The 16,568-nt window shown below is 40.8% G+C and overlaps 1 pseudogene across 1 annotated transcript; it reads left to right on the top strand.

Moving 5' to 3' along the window:
* The first annotated feature begins 1,986 nt into the window (after window positions 1-1,986).
* Window positions 1,987-15,015, top strand: LOC308335212 (crossover junction endonuclease MUS81-like; annotated as a pseudogene). Its single transcript, XR_013966255.1, has 15 exons — window positions 1,987-2,272; window positions 2,858-2,987; window positions 3,496-3,581; window positions 4,484-4,618; window positions 5,929-6,009; window positions 6,149-6,237; window positions 6,685-6,915; window positions 7,085-7,255; window positions 7,448-7,499; window positions 8,117-8,236; window positions 8,751-8,846; window positions 8,977-9,108; window positions 10,051-10,154; window positions 10,954-11,037; window positions 14,792-15,015. The product of XR_013966255.1 is annotated as a crossover junction endonuclease MUS81-like (transcript).
* The last annotated feature ends 1,553 nt before the right edge of the window (window positions 15,016-16,568 follow it).

Genomic DNA, 16,568 nt, shown 5'->3' with positions numbered 1-16,568 from the left:
ATTATTTAATTACAGTTTGTGCATTTTGGTAACATAATTTATTTTCAACTCACAGACACATAGCAGGCCTAACAGCAAAAAAGGATTAGTGAAATAGCAGTAGCGGTTGTTCCCCTCCTGGCCACAAGGTGCCACTGTTGGACTGGAATTCTTTGTTGAGACCAGAAGTTGTACTTTTGAACTCAAGGCGGCAGCTACAATGCTACATCATAGAGTAATGAGCTACATCCATTGAAAGGCAAGCGGTTGTATATGTTTATTTTACATACACATTTAATTTGACTCTATTATGACTTCAACTTTGTTTTAAGTCTGGGTTTGTTTCGTTGTTGTACATATGAGTTTGTTTGCGCAGTCTTTCATAAAGAGCAGAATCAGATTGTGGTAGATGGCCAGTGCTAGCGAGAGAGCTAAACCTTAGCTTGTTGACTGTGGCTCATGACATGTTTGTGTTGTGTAGTGAAGTTGCACACTGTGCAACTTGTACAGGCAAGCGTGAACATTAATAACATAAGCCTTGTGGTATATAATATATCGCTTGTCTGGCCGTCTGGGAGACTAATCTACACTCGAATGCTCGGTAATATCTTTAACTGAGTGCACTCAGTTAAAAATATTACTGTGTACATGTTGGTCAGTCAGGTGTAGCCCTCCAATGCTTATGGACCAGGGCTAATCAGGCGTATCCGTTCCTCCGGACCCCACTATGAGCACACTGACTCACTGTGGCAGTTCTGTTGTGAAAGTTGAGATGATTTGTACACACAAGTACATTCAGAATACAACTTACAACTCCAAAGTTTGTACACTCTCAGACTCAGAGTTACCAGAGTCCATTTGGTTCCTAACTATCGGTCATTTAGCTGGGGATTGATTGATTGAACTTTTTTGAAACCGTTTGTAGTATGGGTACAGTACAGGTCAATACAAAATCTGCTACGAGGATTAAACCAGAAAAAGCACTTGTTTTCATCTGGGTCCTCCATTTTCTATTCATCAAAATATTTAAAGACATAAATATACACATCTTTGCTAAATAGAAATTTTAAGGGGGGGAACTTAAACATTTTTTTACAGGGGCCAGTTTCGAATTGCAGCCACCTGTAAGTGCTATTTGAGAGCGGTTTTTAAGGAGGCTAGTGATTCACATTTCTTAACGGCTGTTGGTAGGGCGTTCCACATTTTAGTGGCACAGGCGCTAAATTAATTTAACCCCTTGTTTGAGCTGAATCTGAGTTGCACGTGGTTTGTGGAACTCCCTCTGGTGTTGTGATCGTGGACTTCATTGACATTAAGGAAGTATTTTGACAGGTACTACTGTACAACATGGGTATCTTAGTAGTGCAGGCAGGGGTGAGGTGGGTTCTGGGAGTTAGGTCAAGTAGTAGCCTGACTAGTTTGTTTTGGGAAGTCTGGAGCCTTGTTTTAAGGGCCTTTGAGGTGCTGTGGTACCAAGAGGTGCATGCATAGTCGAAGAAACCTTGTACGAGGGCTCCTGTTCGGGTCTTCAAGGTGTTTTTGATGACCAGTGAGGAGATCCTGTACAGGAATCTTGTTCTTTGGTTGACCTTTTTGATTACATTGGTAGCCCTGAAACGTCCCCTGGCGGTCCCACGTTGAGAATCACTGTCACAATTATTACATCGCCTAATCGCAACTATTTGTTGCGATACAATTGTCATAATCGTTTCCATGTTGTCATGATGATGATGTTGTGTATTTTGGCCCACATGTCATCACAGGGGGCTTTGTTTTAGGCCCACAGGGGCCATAAAACACAATATAAATAGGCTCATAGCAGATCTACAAGCTCGTTGTGAGCTTGTAAATCTGCTATTTTCACCATTAATGATTCAAAAATAAAGTATAGTCATATCCTTGTACAGTATGTGTAATTTTGTATGGTTATCTGTCACATCTGCAGTGTACATCAAAGCCTAAAAGCCAAAAAGAAATGTAATTTTAGTTAAATTAGTCACAATTTATTACGTGACAATTAGTCGTCATGCAAAATGTCTTCATAGTGACGGCCCCTAACCACTGAACCACAATTGCAGTTCGTTGCCGTCAGTCACCACAGTTATGATGGGTTTTCTTTTTTGACCCGTTGTCTCGCAGGAGGACCAAAGTGATGTCATCGTCGGAACGGGTTCTGTTGGGTCGGAAGCGAGCCCTGCCGGTGTGTCCGAACCCCCTGTTTCTACAGTGGGTCACCGAGCTGCGAGACCAGGCCCGGGAGAAAGGACTGAAGACCCAGCACACCTATAACAAAGTATGTTCTGATGCGGTCCCCGCCTAACACACAGTGTTCCTCCATGTTTTTCATGTCAAGGAGGACCCCCGCGTTGACATGTATATTTGGCTGCGGACCCCCATCTGTAAATGCTTGGTGCCATGGACTATAGTGCTGCACGATTCTTGCTCAAATGTGAATCTTGATTTTCCTCCACAACAATTGAGATCAGGATTCTCACACGATTCTCATTTTGTCCATGAAAAGTAGTTGCTGAACATTACTACATTCAAAATGTGGCACCTGGAGCCAACTACAGTGGCTTAAAACATTAAACCTTACTCAAGCTTGTAGATCTGCTATTTTTGAAAAATCGTGAACATGTGTGCAAATCTTTGAATATATATATTCTTTAACAATTAACAGAGAACGTTTTAAACTCAAATATTTGGTCCCTACTAGAACAAAATATTTTCAGATAGGGGTCCACCGTCCACGGCTAAATACAGATAATTCTGGGCGTCCTTGACATGAAAAGGTTTGAGCACCACTGATATAGAAACATAGGTTTTTCAGAAAACGGGGTCCTCAGGTCTTAATGGGTTAATTTTGTCTCTTCGCCAGGCACTTGGCTCCTTGACGAGGTACCCTCTGCCGCTGCAGAACGCAAGAGAGGCCAAGATCCTGCAGAACTTTGGGGACGGAATCTGTAAAATATTGGATGACAAACTACAGAAGTACTACAGAGAGAACGGTACGAGAGGGATGGAAATGAATAGAGCAGTGGTTTTCAACCTTTTTCATATCAAGGCCCATTATTTATTGGGCATTTGATGATTTAGCCTGATTTACGCTCTCAGACCCTAAACTAAAGAATGTATTTTGTTTTCGTTGGATAAGATTGTGTCCACAATCCCAGGCATGTATTGATGTGGCACCATAGGAGAGACAACAGGCAAACGTCGATCAAAATAACAATTATTCTACATTCTCTAATTAATTGCATAAAATTCTTGTACATTAACTTGAGTAATGCAGATGTTTGACAATATTTTAACTCTTGAGAGCGTAAAATGAAACCAAATGGACCTGTAAGGGCCCATTTGGTTTCAATTTACACTAAAGATAAGGGTCCATTTTGATAACTGTCCATCACCTGGAACCCCTTCAAGGACCACTGGTTGAAAACTGCTGGAATATTGGATGCACCATAAAACGTGTGCATTAGTACTCATCCTGCATCCTCTCTGCCTCTGCTGTAGGACCAGACGCTCCAATCCACTCTCTCCCTAAAGGAGCTCCCCCTCCTGGTGGACAGAATAACAACAATCTGGAACCGAACAAAAAGGTAAACTGTGTGTGTGTTCAAAAAGGAGTGACAAATTGGAGGATGGAATGGACAGCGTACAGCTATGTCATATTTGTAGTGGTAGAAAGTATATTATATAACTAAGTATATTTAATTAAATACTGTACTTGAGTAAAGAGTACACTTTTGAGTTTTCCTTGAGTATTCTTTCCAATACTTATACTTCACTTCATCTTGGTCCAAATGTTGTACTTTTACTCCACTACGCTTATTTGAAAACTTGAGTTACTGTACCAGTTACTTTGTAGATTTAGATTATTATTACAAAACATACACTAACCACTTCAGCAATTTGACAATAGCAGATCTAAAGTTGCAAACCACAGTTGTAGGATTCTGTTTTCAAGATGCAAGTCGTTGCAATGTGAATCTTTGGTCTGGACTGGCCTTAAGTCAAAACATGTGCTGTGGAATGGGTTTTATGCAAAATGTATGCAGAGGGTGTTTTTACAAGCTTTCTACAAACACAATGCGTCACATTGTGAGCTTGTAGATCGGCTATACTACAGTAACTGCAGTATACTTTGAGGTATTGTGCAGCATTCTACACTACACAGCTCATTTTGGTTTGCTGCTGAAAAAAAGATAGCCTGGGTTCCAGCCTCATTCACTACGTTCTGTGGATTTGTTTTGTCACTTGAGTAGCGAAGTGACAAAAATAAAGTAATAATAATAATACAAAAAATTAGATGGCTCGGCCTTCTCCATGTTAAAGCTTCATTCGATTTCCTCCATGTGTTTTAAGCTTGTAGATCAGCTATTTCAGCCTTTTAAAGTATACAATTCCCCCCAAAATTACAACAAACGGAATGGTCGTTTCTATTCATTAGGTTCCAATGTTTAATGCCAAAGCCAATTAAATTGGCGTCTTATCGTTGCAGAAGAATGCCCCGTCGAATGGAGGGAAGGAGAAAGGTGGCGGAGGAGGGGCTGGGAGCAGGAAGAAGAGGGAATATGTTCCCCAGAAGAGGTCTGGGGGCTACGCAGTCCTCCTCACCCTCTACAGACACAACCAGGTACACCTGTTCCACTGGTGATTACAGACACAACCAGGTACACCTGTTCCACTGGTGATTACAGACACAACCAGGTACACCTGTTCCACTGGTGATTACAGACACAACCAGGTACACCTGTTCCACTGGTGATTACAGACACAACCAGGTACACCTGTTCCACTGGTGATTACAGACACAACCAGGTACACCTGTTCCACTGGTGATTACAGACACAACCAGGTACACCTGTTCCACTGGTGATTACAGACACAACCAGGTACACCTGTTCCACTGGTGATTTCGTCAACTGAGAGTCTGAGACTGTGATGAAAATTGGCTGTCGACTACGAAAACTAAATAAAAGCTAAGCTATCATTGATGACTAAAACTAAGACTATGTTGACAAATAAAAAAATTAATGCATTTAAGTTCCTTCCCTTAGTAGTAGTATATAGAGGCTGACATCCAAGTATGAGAAAATAAGTGAAAAAATATTCCAAGGCGAATTGTGAGTAAATGAGAAAAAGAGGTTGCGCAGGAGTGCTAAACCCAAATCCAGTGTACTGTACATCAAAAAAGGTAGCACATCCAAAAAATTTAATATGGTAACTGGTGGACAAAGTACTCACACAAAATTAGCTGTCAAAATTAACATTGATTCAGTGCTTACATTTGTATACATATACAGGGTTCAACAGATAAATAAACCCCGTCATTTTCCACAGAGATGAACAATGCAGTGCTCCAGGCTTTGACTTCCAAGGTCGCATTCTGTGTCTCCACACTTTCTCTTCTAATTTTGGACCCAATGCTGTAGAGATTGATGTACAATATATAGATAGAAAAATAGGTAATTTAACATCAGCTGTCTGGTACAAATGAATGGATAAACACTGTTTATAATGTTGTAAAGGTGTAATGTATTGGGAAAATATTCATATACGCTATAGATTACCGATGTCATGATACCAATCCACTTGCTTCATATCCACACAATTCTAAGATTTTCTAATCAAAAAAATGACTCTGTAACCCAGCACTGATGTCAGACTTCGGTGCGCTATTGGTGTATATAGTGTTATATAGAAATGTACTAATATTGCAGAATGACCAAAACATAATACTGGTGAGGACAAATGTTCTGCTGAAGAAGGTACCGGCACCACCATTGAACAAAGCTCAGCAATAAGTGAGCAAGTTTCTTGTCTTTAACACGACCATTATGTGACACACTAGACTTAGATATTTGGTGGATTGAACATAAAGTCTTAACGCCACTGTTCTACTTTCACTGTTTAGTGTCATTTATTGTCATCTCATCTCTCCAGATCCCAGGTAATAAAGACTATATGTTGAAGTTGGAACTTCAAGCGGAGGCCCAGCATCTATGTGACAAGTCATTCACTGTGGTGAGTGGGTTACACATACACACACACGCACAACTTGCATACAAGTACTTATATAAACATGCGCACAGTCGCACACACCCTCCTTCCCTAGTGAAGTATAAAAATGTATGCCCGTGGCTTATTCTCTCTTTCTCTGCAGCCAGATTTAGGTAGTAAATACACAGCCTGATCTTCAGTCAGCACGCTGGTTCTTAAGGATCTTGTTCTGAAGACTCACAATCCTGCAAGGTAGGCATGGAGAAAACCTACACACACACACACGTTCAAAAAGTGCACACAATCGCACACATTGTGCCTCCTTTGAGGCTCGTCGGAGGTAGTTGCAGAGCCGAGTTGACTTTTGTGGGGAAAAAAAGGCTCAGCCAGCCACAGGACAGGTGTCTTAAGGTCTTCATATTTCTGATCATACAAACATGTTACTGTTTTCAAAACATGACCTAACCCTAGTCTACTCTCTTATAGCCAAATATTATTCCACTATCTTCCAAATGCTACATGTATATAGAGTCTGAAACTAAACACCCTGAAAGCCAAATCCGGAGGCTGTCATCTGTTCGTCATTTCCGTTCACGAAAATGTTTGCATTTCCATTTCTGATAATATCAATGAAATAAAGCAGAAGAATAATACTCTCTCTCTCTCTTTCCCCCCTCTCTCTCTCTCTCTCTCTTTGAGGTATTCTCTCACAGAGCAGGGCATGGCTTTGGCAGAGCGACTGGACGATGGGGAACCAGGATGCAACGCTGGACAGGAGAGAGGGAGGGGTGGAGAGGAGGAGGAGGAGGAGAACGGGATGAATGCAGGAGAGGATGAGGAGCAGGGAGACGAGAAGGAGGAAGGAGGCAGAGCAAAAGTTGTAGACCTAACACAGGAAGAGGAGGAAGAGGAGATGGCGGACATGTTATGGTGAGTGTTTAAAAAAAGACCAAACAAACAAACTATTCTTAAAAAGGTGCACAAAGAAATAATTGAACAACGGGGAAAATAGATTGGCTCTAGTATTGCAGGTGTCCTTCCTACTTCCTAATTATACTTGAGTCGACTTTAAGTAGATCACACACTATTACTTCTGTAGCCCCACAGAGAGGCCTGGTGCTTTCACCCAGCTTCGGAGTGAGGTGGCTGGGCCGAGCTGCCCAGGACGGTCCCGGGCTCCAGAGACGACGACCAGGAGGCCGGATGCAGCATATCTCTTACCCGGCAGTTATGACATCGTCCTCTGTGTCGACTTCATTGAAACAACTGGGTGAGAGAAATGTTTTTCGTATACTATGACATTAGGATAGTCTTAATGCCTACTCATACTCCAGCTTTAGGTGATAAGGTGACTACCGCGGTGGTTAGGAAAACTACAGCATCATATTCAACAGCAGTGTTGAATATGATGCAAGAAAAATCGCTATGGGCTTTTTGGATGTTTCACTGTGTGTGTGTGTAGTGGCATTGGCAACTGTAAACAGGATTTGGTCAAAGAGCTTCAGAAGAACAGCGTGACCTTCGACATCATGGATTATTATGAATTAATTCACAAAAATCGTATATTTTATTATTTGTATGTTGGTGCAGAATTGTGTGTTTTCTTTTTAAATAAAGCTTCTTAATGTTTGGAAGTATGGAGTATGGATGTAAGAGTTGTCCGGCTAGCTCAGTCGGCAGAGCACTCGCCTTTCGACCACAAGGTCATGTGTCCGATCCCAGACATCGCCAACTCGGCGTATGAGTAGTACAGTATGTCGTGTGGTAAGTACTGGGAGCTGATATTAGGTGTTGCACTCCACCTCGGCATTCCATCCCCCAGAGGTCTAGCGCATTGAAACGGGGACAGACTCCCGGCACCCTGGCTGATACCGACAATTAGCCTCTCTGTTACTTACTGTTTAGTTACACAGTGAAGAGGAAATAAATCATGTATTGGAATCAAGATGCATCGATTCATAATCGAATCGGAATCGGATCTCCAGGTACCTAGAGATTTCCGGCCCTAGTGTATGTGTGTGCGTGTGTGTGAAAGAGTGCATGTGAATATACTTTACCTATCTCAGCTTGTTTATTCTCCAATGATTGTAGTGAATTGATGATGGCAAGTCTCTCTCTCTCCCATCCTCAGTTTCGCCTGAAGAGGTGTGGTCTACATAAACCCATCTACCTAGTGGAGGAGTGTGGCGCTGCAGCGTCTCACCTGAGTATACCGGAGAGCACTTTACAACAAGCTATTATCAACACACAGGTACACACATGCATACACACCAGGGCTCGAAATAGCGACCATTTTGTTCGCAAACTTGAGGTCCTCAGCTGTGAGAGACAACAAAAGGGCTCAATTGAATGGAATGTGTGGAGGCAACACACTCACTCACACACACACACACACACACACACACACTAGACATTTTCCTAGACATGAAAATTAACGATGTTATGAAAATAACTTCTCATAAATATTTTTTTTTTTACTTCAATCAAAAAGCAGGCCTACATAAAACAAAGGGTTTTGTAGCCATTTACAAATCCAGAAATTATAGCAGAGACAGTATTTAGAATTTAATTATATTTTCAACTGGTTTTATTGCCACAAAAATAGCATCTCATACCAACTGGCTTGTAGGCCAGTGGTTCCCAAAGTGGGGTCCGCATTATGCAATTAATTGTGTACTTACAAGAGATAGTCTCTTAAAAAGATAACATTGTGTGTGTGTGTGTGTGTGTGTGTGTGTGTGTGTGCGCGCGCGCATGTGTGTTAGGTGGTGGACGGTTTCTTTGTGAAGAGAGTACAGGATGTGAAGGAGTCTGTAGCCTACTTGACTGTCATGACCCGATACCTGACCAAACTGTACCAGGTAACTGTCTCTCTTTCACTCACACACACACACACACACACACACACACACACACACACACAACAGTATCAACTGATATACAATTCAAACACTCTCTTTTCGTCCTCTTTCTTAATGTCCTCTCCTCCAGAACAAGACCCTGTTCTGTCATTCCAGAGAGCTGGAGGTGGACGGAGGAAGTGAGGTAGAAGAGGCCAGAGAAACCCCTTCCTCCTCCCTCATCTCCTTCGCCGAGTTCAACCTCGGGTCGCTCAAGAACAAGGTGTGTGTGCGACGGCGTGTACATAATTGTAAACCTTCTTGTCATGTTTCTTTCGAAACCGGAAGAAATGCGTGCACAAACACCAGTCACAATAACGATATGAAACAAACTTGCCGGGTGCTTTTACTGCTTTAGTAATAAACTGAAAGGAGTGCTGGCTATCGTTTCTTTAAAGCGCCATGTGTGGAACACAAAAGACCACTTTCTTTCTGCAGCATTCGTGATGTGGTACAGAATCTAGAGATTCACCATGAAGCGTCATTATTCCACGTGCCGCATGGAAATGAAGTAATGAACAAAATACATTATAACAAATATAGCAAATAAATGGTGGTGCAGGTGGCGCAGGGGTGAAATACCGGGACAGTACTAGCATCCGTTTGAATCCTTCATGATGCATTCTGCTAGGCCGAGCATCTCTATACAAACACAATTTGTTTGGCAGAGGTACTGCGTCCAGTGTTCATTTCACCTGTTGTGAGCTTGCGCTGTGAGCTTGTAGATATAGCTTTGTAGCTATTTTTAGCAAGTATCAAATCAGCCATTACGACACCATCAAAATACATTTGTGTTGACAAAATCAACTGTAGATTTAGTCGACTAAAATCTTACTTGAATAAAACTTGAGTAAACTTGAATAAAACTAAAACAATATTTAGTTTTACCGTAGTCATATTGTATCTGAAATGTTGTTTTTTGTCACTTACATTTTTATTAATTTTTGAACAAAATCCAAAGAAAACGATAGCAAAAGAAAGAAACACACATACAGTACAAACAAACATGAGAAAATAAAATAACATGTTTTAAGACCAAACTAAATCAAAAGTTTCTGTCAAAATGAATACTTCTGCTGTCACACTGACATCCAGTGTGAGTGTTTTTGTGCACACGTGCATGCTTGTGCCTGTGTGTAACCTTCCCTTCATATTTGTGTCTCAGTGCCAGACAGTGACGGAGGTGTTTGCAAGACAGTTGATGCAGGTCAGTGGTCTGTCTGGTGACAAGGCTGCTGCTATACTGGAACTATACCAAACGCCACACAGGTAATACACTGGGCGAGTGTATCCTCATGGTCACAGTGAATGAAGTACTGTATATGCTGTCATCAGCATTTGCAATACTTAAATGTGTTTTCACCTTCTGAATCTTCTGAACGTACAGCAATGTAAATGCGTGCGCTTCTCCACTGTCTTGTGGTCGCTGGGATGCGACTCACAAATTCTCGGTACCAGTTTCCGTGCACTCCCCCGTGTCGCAACGAGCGATATAAATTATATAGATATTATAGGTCCAGTGCTGGTTGATGTGTTTGTAAAGCGTTATACTATTAGTAGCAACACAGACATAATATCTGGGTGGGGCATTCATTTCCAACTTGCATCATTCCAAATTGGCCAGTGCCCAACGGGCACCACCGTAGAGGCCCCACGGGACCTCTCTAGTTTATTATAAAGCGTTTGTTTTTACAGAGGATAAGGTTAGAAATAAGTTTAGGGTTAGGCATAGTTTTTCTGCGGCTAAGCGTTGGATTTTGGCACCGTTTTACTGAGATTAAGATCAGGAATAACCGGGATTCACACTATGCGACTGTTTTGAGGGGAGCGTTCTTGTATTTGCAGGGATGAGCACATGAACAGTTTCTTGTTCCAGTGGAGAGCTCACATTTGCAACTATAGCGGTTGGAAAACAAAAGAAGACACATTTACGACAGTTTCCCTGACCTGTACATAAGCATTTATTGGTCATGTAAAAGAGATGCACACAGACAGAATAGGCACATTTACACAGATTTATTGTACATGTAATCACTTATTCTCTCTCTCTCTCTGTGTGTGTGTCCAGTCTTCTCACAGCCTATGAACAATGCAGGAGTGAAGCAGAGAAAGAGAAACTTCTCTCCTCTATCCGATACGGGAAACTCAAAAGGTTTGCAGGATTCACTTTGATTCCATTCCATTGTTGTTATTATGCTCTGTGCTGCATTGCATATTTATTCCTCCTTAAAAATTGAATATTATGGAAAAGTTCATTTTCCTCCATGATCATAAATGTTAACAAATAATTTCATCAATGGGGTGTGGCATGGAGGTGATAAGCCTGTGGCACTGTTGAGGTGTTATGGAAGCCCAAGTTTTCTCTGATAACAGCTCATTCTTGACAATAAAAACCTAGATTCTCTGTGGGGTTCATGTCCGGCCAATTTGCTGGTCAGTTAAGCACAGAAATACCATGGTCAGTACACCTATTACTGGTACTGTAGTTTTGGCTCTGTGGGCAGGTGCCAAGTACTGCTGGAAAAGGAAAATCGGCATCTCCATATAGCTTGTCAACGTACTGAAGCACACATGCTTCAGTATTGCTATCTCAGTATTGATATAGGATTTTTGGATGAGCTGTATGCCATAATGTCATTTTTCATTTTTTTCAAATCCTCAAAAATGATGAAAAACGGCATGCTATAGTATGCCGTACGATATGGGCTATAGCCCATGGTCCAAAATGATGAGAAACGGGAACAACTTTTTACTTCAAAATTTCAAAAAACATGGGCTATAACCCATCGTTTTTGTCATTTCGTCATTTTTTTCAAATCTTCAAAAATTATGAAAAACTGCGCGCTATAGTATGCCGTACGATATGGGCTATAGCCCACGGTCCAAAATGATGAGAAACGAGGCTAACTTTTTTTTTCAAAATTTCAAAAAACATGGGCTATAACCCATCGTTTTTTTCATTTTTTTCAAATCCTCAAAAATGATGAAAAACGGCATGCTATAGTATGCCGTACGATATGGGCTATAGCCCATGGTCCAAAATGATGAGAAACGAGGACAACTTTTTATTTCAAAATTTCAAAAAACATGGGCTATAACCCATCGTTTTTGTCATTTCGTCATTTTTTTCAAATCTTCAAAAATTATGAAAAACTGCGCGCTATAGTATGCCGTACGATATGGGCTATAGCCCACGGTCCAAAATGATGAGAAACGAGGCTAACTTTTTTTTTCAAAATTAAAAAAAACATGGGCTATAACCCATCGTTTTTGTCATTTCGTCATTTTTTTCAAATCTTCAAAAATTTTGAAAAACTGCGCGCTATAGTATGCCGTACGATATGGGCTATAGCCCACGGTCCAAAATGATGAGAAACGAGGCTAACTTTTTTTTTTTTTAATTTAAAAAAACATGGGCTATAACCCATCGTTTTTTTCATTTTTTTTCAAATCCTCAAAAATGATGAAAAACGGCATGCTATAGTATGCCGTACGATATGGGCTATAGTCCATGGTCCAAAATGATGAGAAACGAGGACAACTTTTTATTTCAAAATTTCAAAAAACATGGGCTATAACCCATCGTTTTTGTCATTTCGTCATTTTTTTCAAATCTTCAAAAATTATGAAAAACTGCGCGCTATAGTATGCCGTACGATATGGGCTATAGCCCACGGTCCAAAATGATGAGAAACGAGGCTAACTTTTTTTTTTCAAAATTTCAAAAAACATGGGCTATAACCCATCGTTTTTGTCATTTCGTCATTTTTTTCAAATCTTCAAAAATGATGAAAAACTGCGCGCTATACTATGCCGTACGATATGGGCTATAGCCCACGGTCCAAAATGATGAGAAACGAGGCTAACTTTTTTTTTCAAAATTTCAAAAAACATGGGCTATAACCCATCGTTTTTGTCATTTCGTCATTTTTTTCAAATCTTCAAAAATGATGAAAAACTGCGCGCTATAGTATGCCGTACGATATGGGCTATAGCCCACGGTCCAAAATGATGAGAAACGAGGCTAACTTTTTTTTTCAAAATTTCAAAAAACATGGGCTATAACCCATCGTTTTTGTCATTTCGTCATTTTTTTCAAATCTTCAAAAATGATGAAAAACTGCGCGCTATAGTATGCCGTACGATATGGGCTATAGCCCACGGTCCAAAATGATGAGAAAAGAGGCTAACTTTTTTTTTCAAATTTTCAAAAAACATGGGCTATAACCCATCGTTTTTGTCATTTCGGAAATTGCGGATTTTTTTTTTCATTTTTTCATTTTTTTTTGTCATTTCGGAATTTGCGGATTTTTTTCTTCATTTTTTTCAAATCCTCAAAAATGATGAAAAACGGCGCGCTATAGTATGCCTACGATATGGGCTATAGCCCACGGTCCAAAATGATGAGAAACGAGGCTAACTTTTTTTTTCAAAATTTCAAAAAACATGGGCTATAACCCATCGTTTTTGTCATTTCGTCATTTTTTTCAAATCTTCAAAAATGATGAAAAACTGCGCGCTATAGTATGCCGTACGATATGGGCTATAGCCCACGGTCCAAAATGATGAGAAACGAGGCTAACTTTTTTTTTTCAAAATTTCAAAAAACATGGGCTATAACCCATCGTTTTTGTCATTTCGTCATTTTTTTCAAATCTTCAAAAATGATGAAAAACTGCGCGCTATACTATGCCGTACGATATGGGCTATAGCCCACGGTCCAAAATGATGAGAAACGAGGCTAACTTTTTTTTTCAAAATTTCAAAAAACATGGGCTATAACCCATCGTTTTTGTCATTTCGTCATTTTTTTCAAATCTTCAAAAATTATGAAAAACTGCGCGCTATAGTATGCCGTACGATATGGGCTATAGCCCACGGTCCAAAATGATGAGAAACGAGGCTAACTTTTTTTTTCAAAATTTCAAAAAACATGGGCTATAACCCATCGTTTTTGTCATTTCGTCATTTTTTTCAAATCTTCAAAAATGATGAAAAACTGCGCGCTATAGTATGCCGTACGATATGGGCTATAGCCCACGGTCCAAAATGATGAGAAACGAGGCTAACTTTTTTTTTCAACATTTCAAAAAACATGGGCTATAACCCATCGTTTTTGTCATTTCGTCATTTTTTTCAAATCTTCAAAAATGATGAAAAACTGCGCGCTATAGTATGCCGTACGATATGGGCTATAGCCCACGGTCCAAAATGATGAGAAACGAGGCTAACTTTTTTTTTTTTCGTGTTTCTCACAGAACGAGTCTGGACAGGGGTTAAGAACAATGCATAATTAATGTTACTCTCTGGTCTATGGATAGAAGACATAAGACAGGGAAAAACTGATTTCTGTCGTGATCACCAATGGCCTAGAATTAGAAATATTGTTGTGTGCATTGTTGGTTCCCTCTTCACAATGGATTTGTTTTTCCCCATAAGTTTTTTTGCATTTAAACAGGAAACCAGTTGTGTGGTTAAAGGGGCATTTCACTTTAAAACATGTCTAGCTTCAAGCTCACAAAACAGAAAAGTCGCTAGCATAAAGCCCTGAGGGGCTCCACTTTACCTCGTATGGGGTTAAAACACTTCTGGCAACTGATCCTGTCCTTTTTTATATAAAAATCAAATTAATGCGAGAATTAAGTTTTATATATATACTGTATATATATATATATATATATATATATATTTATTTATTTTTATAGCCAGCCTATAGACTCGCTCATTCTCCCATCCTCCCTCTAACTCTGTTCTCACTTGCTTGCCTTACTTCCTTCCTTCCGCTCTCTCTCTGTCTCTCTGTCTCTCTCTGTCTTTCTCTCTCTCTCTCTCTCTCTCTCTCTCTCTCTCTCTCTCTCTCTCTCTCTCTCCTCTCCCCCCCCCCCCCCCCCCTCACCCCTGACCAGGACGTGGTGGTGGTCGGGGAGGAGAACTTCACCACGCCGTGCTACATCCAGATGGACGAGGAGGCCTGTCACCTCCTGACGGAGACCCTGGGCACCTACTGCCTCGTGGGGCAGCCTCTCAGTGCCGCCACCGCAAAGCGCCTCAAGCTGGCCATCTTTGGCCCCGTCACCTGCCCCGCCATGGAGTACCACATCAGGGTCTACTGCCTGGACGACACGCAGGACTCTCTCAAAGTAAGCTCACTGGAGCGTATATGCACAGTATCGCTGGCGGGAAAAGCACTACGATGTTTTACTTAAGTAAAAGTACCAATGCTGCAGTGTAAAAGTGTAGAAAGTTTGATGTCCAGAATTCAAAATGTACTTAGTAAAAGTACATAATTATTGGCATAAAAATGTACTTAAAGTACCACCAGTAAGACGCGCAAACGCGGGAAGCGAACGCAGCTGAGACCCTGCAGATCATGCCTGTCTGTCTGTCTGTCTGTCCCGCTGTTACTGTATATGTGAACCTGGCCCCTTTTGTGCCCATATATGGAGCTGAGTGATTGCTGATGCAACACACTCCATATTTGGATAGCGGGACAGACAGACAGACAGACAGACAGACATGATCTGCTAGGTCTCATAGTAAGTGCTCACTGCGTTCGCAAAAAGTAAAAGTAGTCATTATGCAGAATGTCCCGTTTCTTATATAAAATAATAATACAATAAAGTAAATGTACCGGTATACAGGGCTGAAGTGGTTATTGTATGTTTCGTAATAATAATAATACAAATCTTCAAAGGAAATTTTCAAATGAATGTAGTGAAGTAAAAGGGCATGTCAGGTAATTGTAGGCTGCATTAAAATAATAATAATAATTTAATGTAAATCGGAAAATAGCAGTCTGATCTTCAATCGCATCGTGACATGCTGTGAGCTTGTAGATCAGCTATTTTCACTCCTTTTGCATGGCAAAGTATATAATAGGGCTTAAGTGGTTAAAACTATTGTTATAAAGAAAATGTTTGGTGGCACAGTAATAATGTTTTCTAGTAAAGTTGCTTTTCTTTCTCTTTTCATCATGTACAGTACGCTTGTGTGAAATGTGTATGCGTGTAGGTGTTACCAAGCAGATGACGTGTGGGAGGCAGGCGGGGGTGCTTGCGTGTTTCTCTGCCACAATAATGGGAGATGGACGCATGCATTTGAATATAATCTCCATCGGCAAGCTGCTGTGCCCTCACAAATATGAACCATATTTATCCGCTCGCGCGCGCATCGTCCCCTCACCTCAGCTCTATTTAATGCCTCCGTCGTCCACCTACACGGAGAAGAGATAAGGCGATCTTATTATGTCGGGCTAGGAGTATTGGACACAGTTATTAAGTTTGGGAATGGGTAATGAGAAGTGATAGTAATCTGGCTGGACGGTCATTCGAGTCAGAAGGCTGGGTTTAGGCTCACTTCATAAAGCTTGCACTGAATCACTGATTTACTGTACTGTTCAACACCACTACGTTTGGAAGTGTCTATCAAAGTGCTATTACCAAATTGTTCAACAGCATGGCTGTGACAGAGCATTTTAGGACCCAATGTTAGTGCAATCTTTTGACTGAAACCAGCATTTGCGCGTGTGTGAGAAAATAATCTGGTATATCGGTTTCAATTTGCTGTATTTGGTGTTAATTAATGTTAATGTCACATCGATACACGTAGGAGGTCTTGCAGATGGAGAAACAGATGGGTGGGAAGTTACTGGATGAACCAAAGACCCTCAACTTTAAAGACAGC

This window comes from Protomyctophum bolini (genome assembly GCF_963924005.1).
Source record: "Protomyctophum bolini genome assembly, chromosome: 20".
In the NCBI taxonomy this organism is placed as follows: Eukaryota; Metazoa; Chordata; class Actinopteri; order Myctophiformes; family Myctophidae; genus Protomyctophum; species Protomyctophum bolini.
Note: the sequence above shows the minus strand (reverse complement) of the source record. Positions and strands in the feature narration are given on the sequence as shown.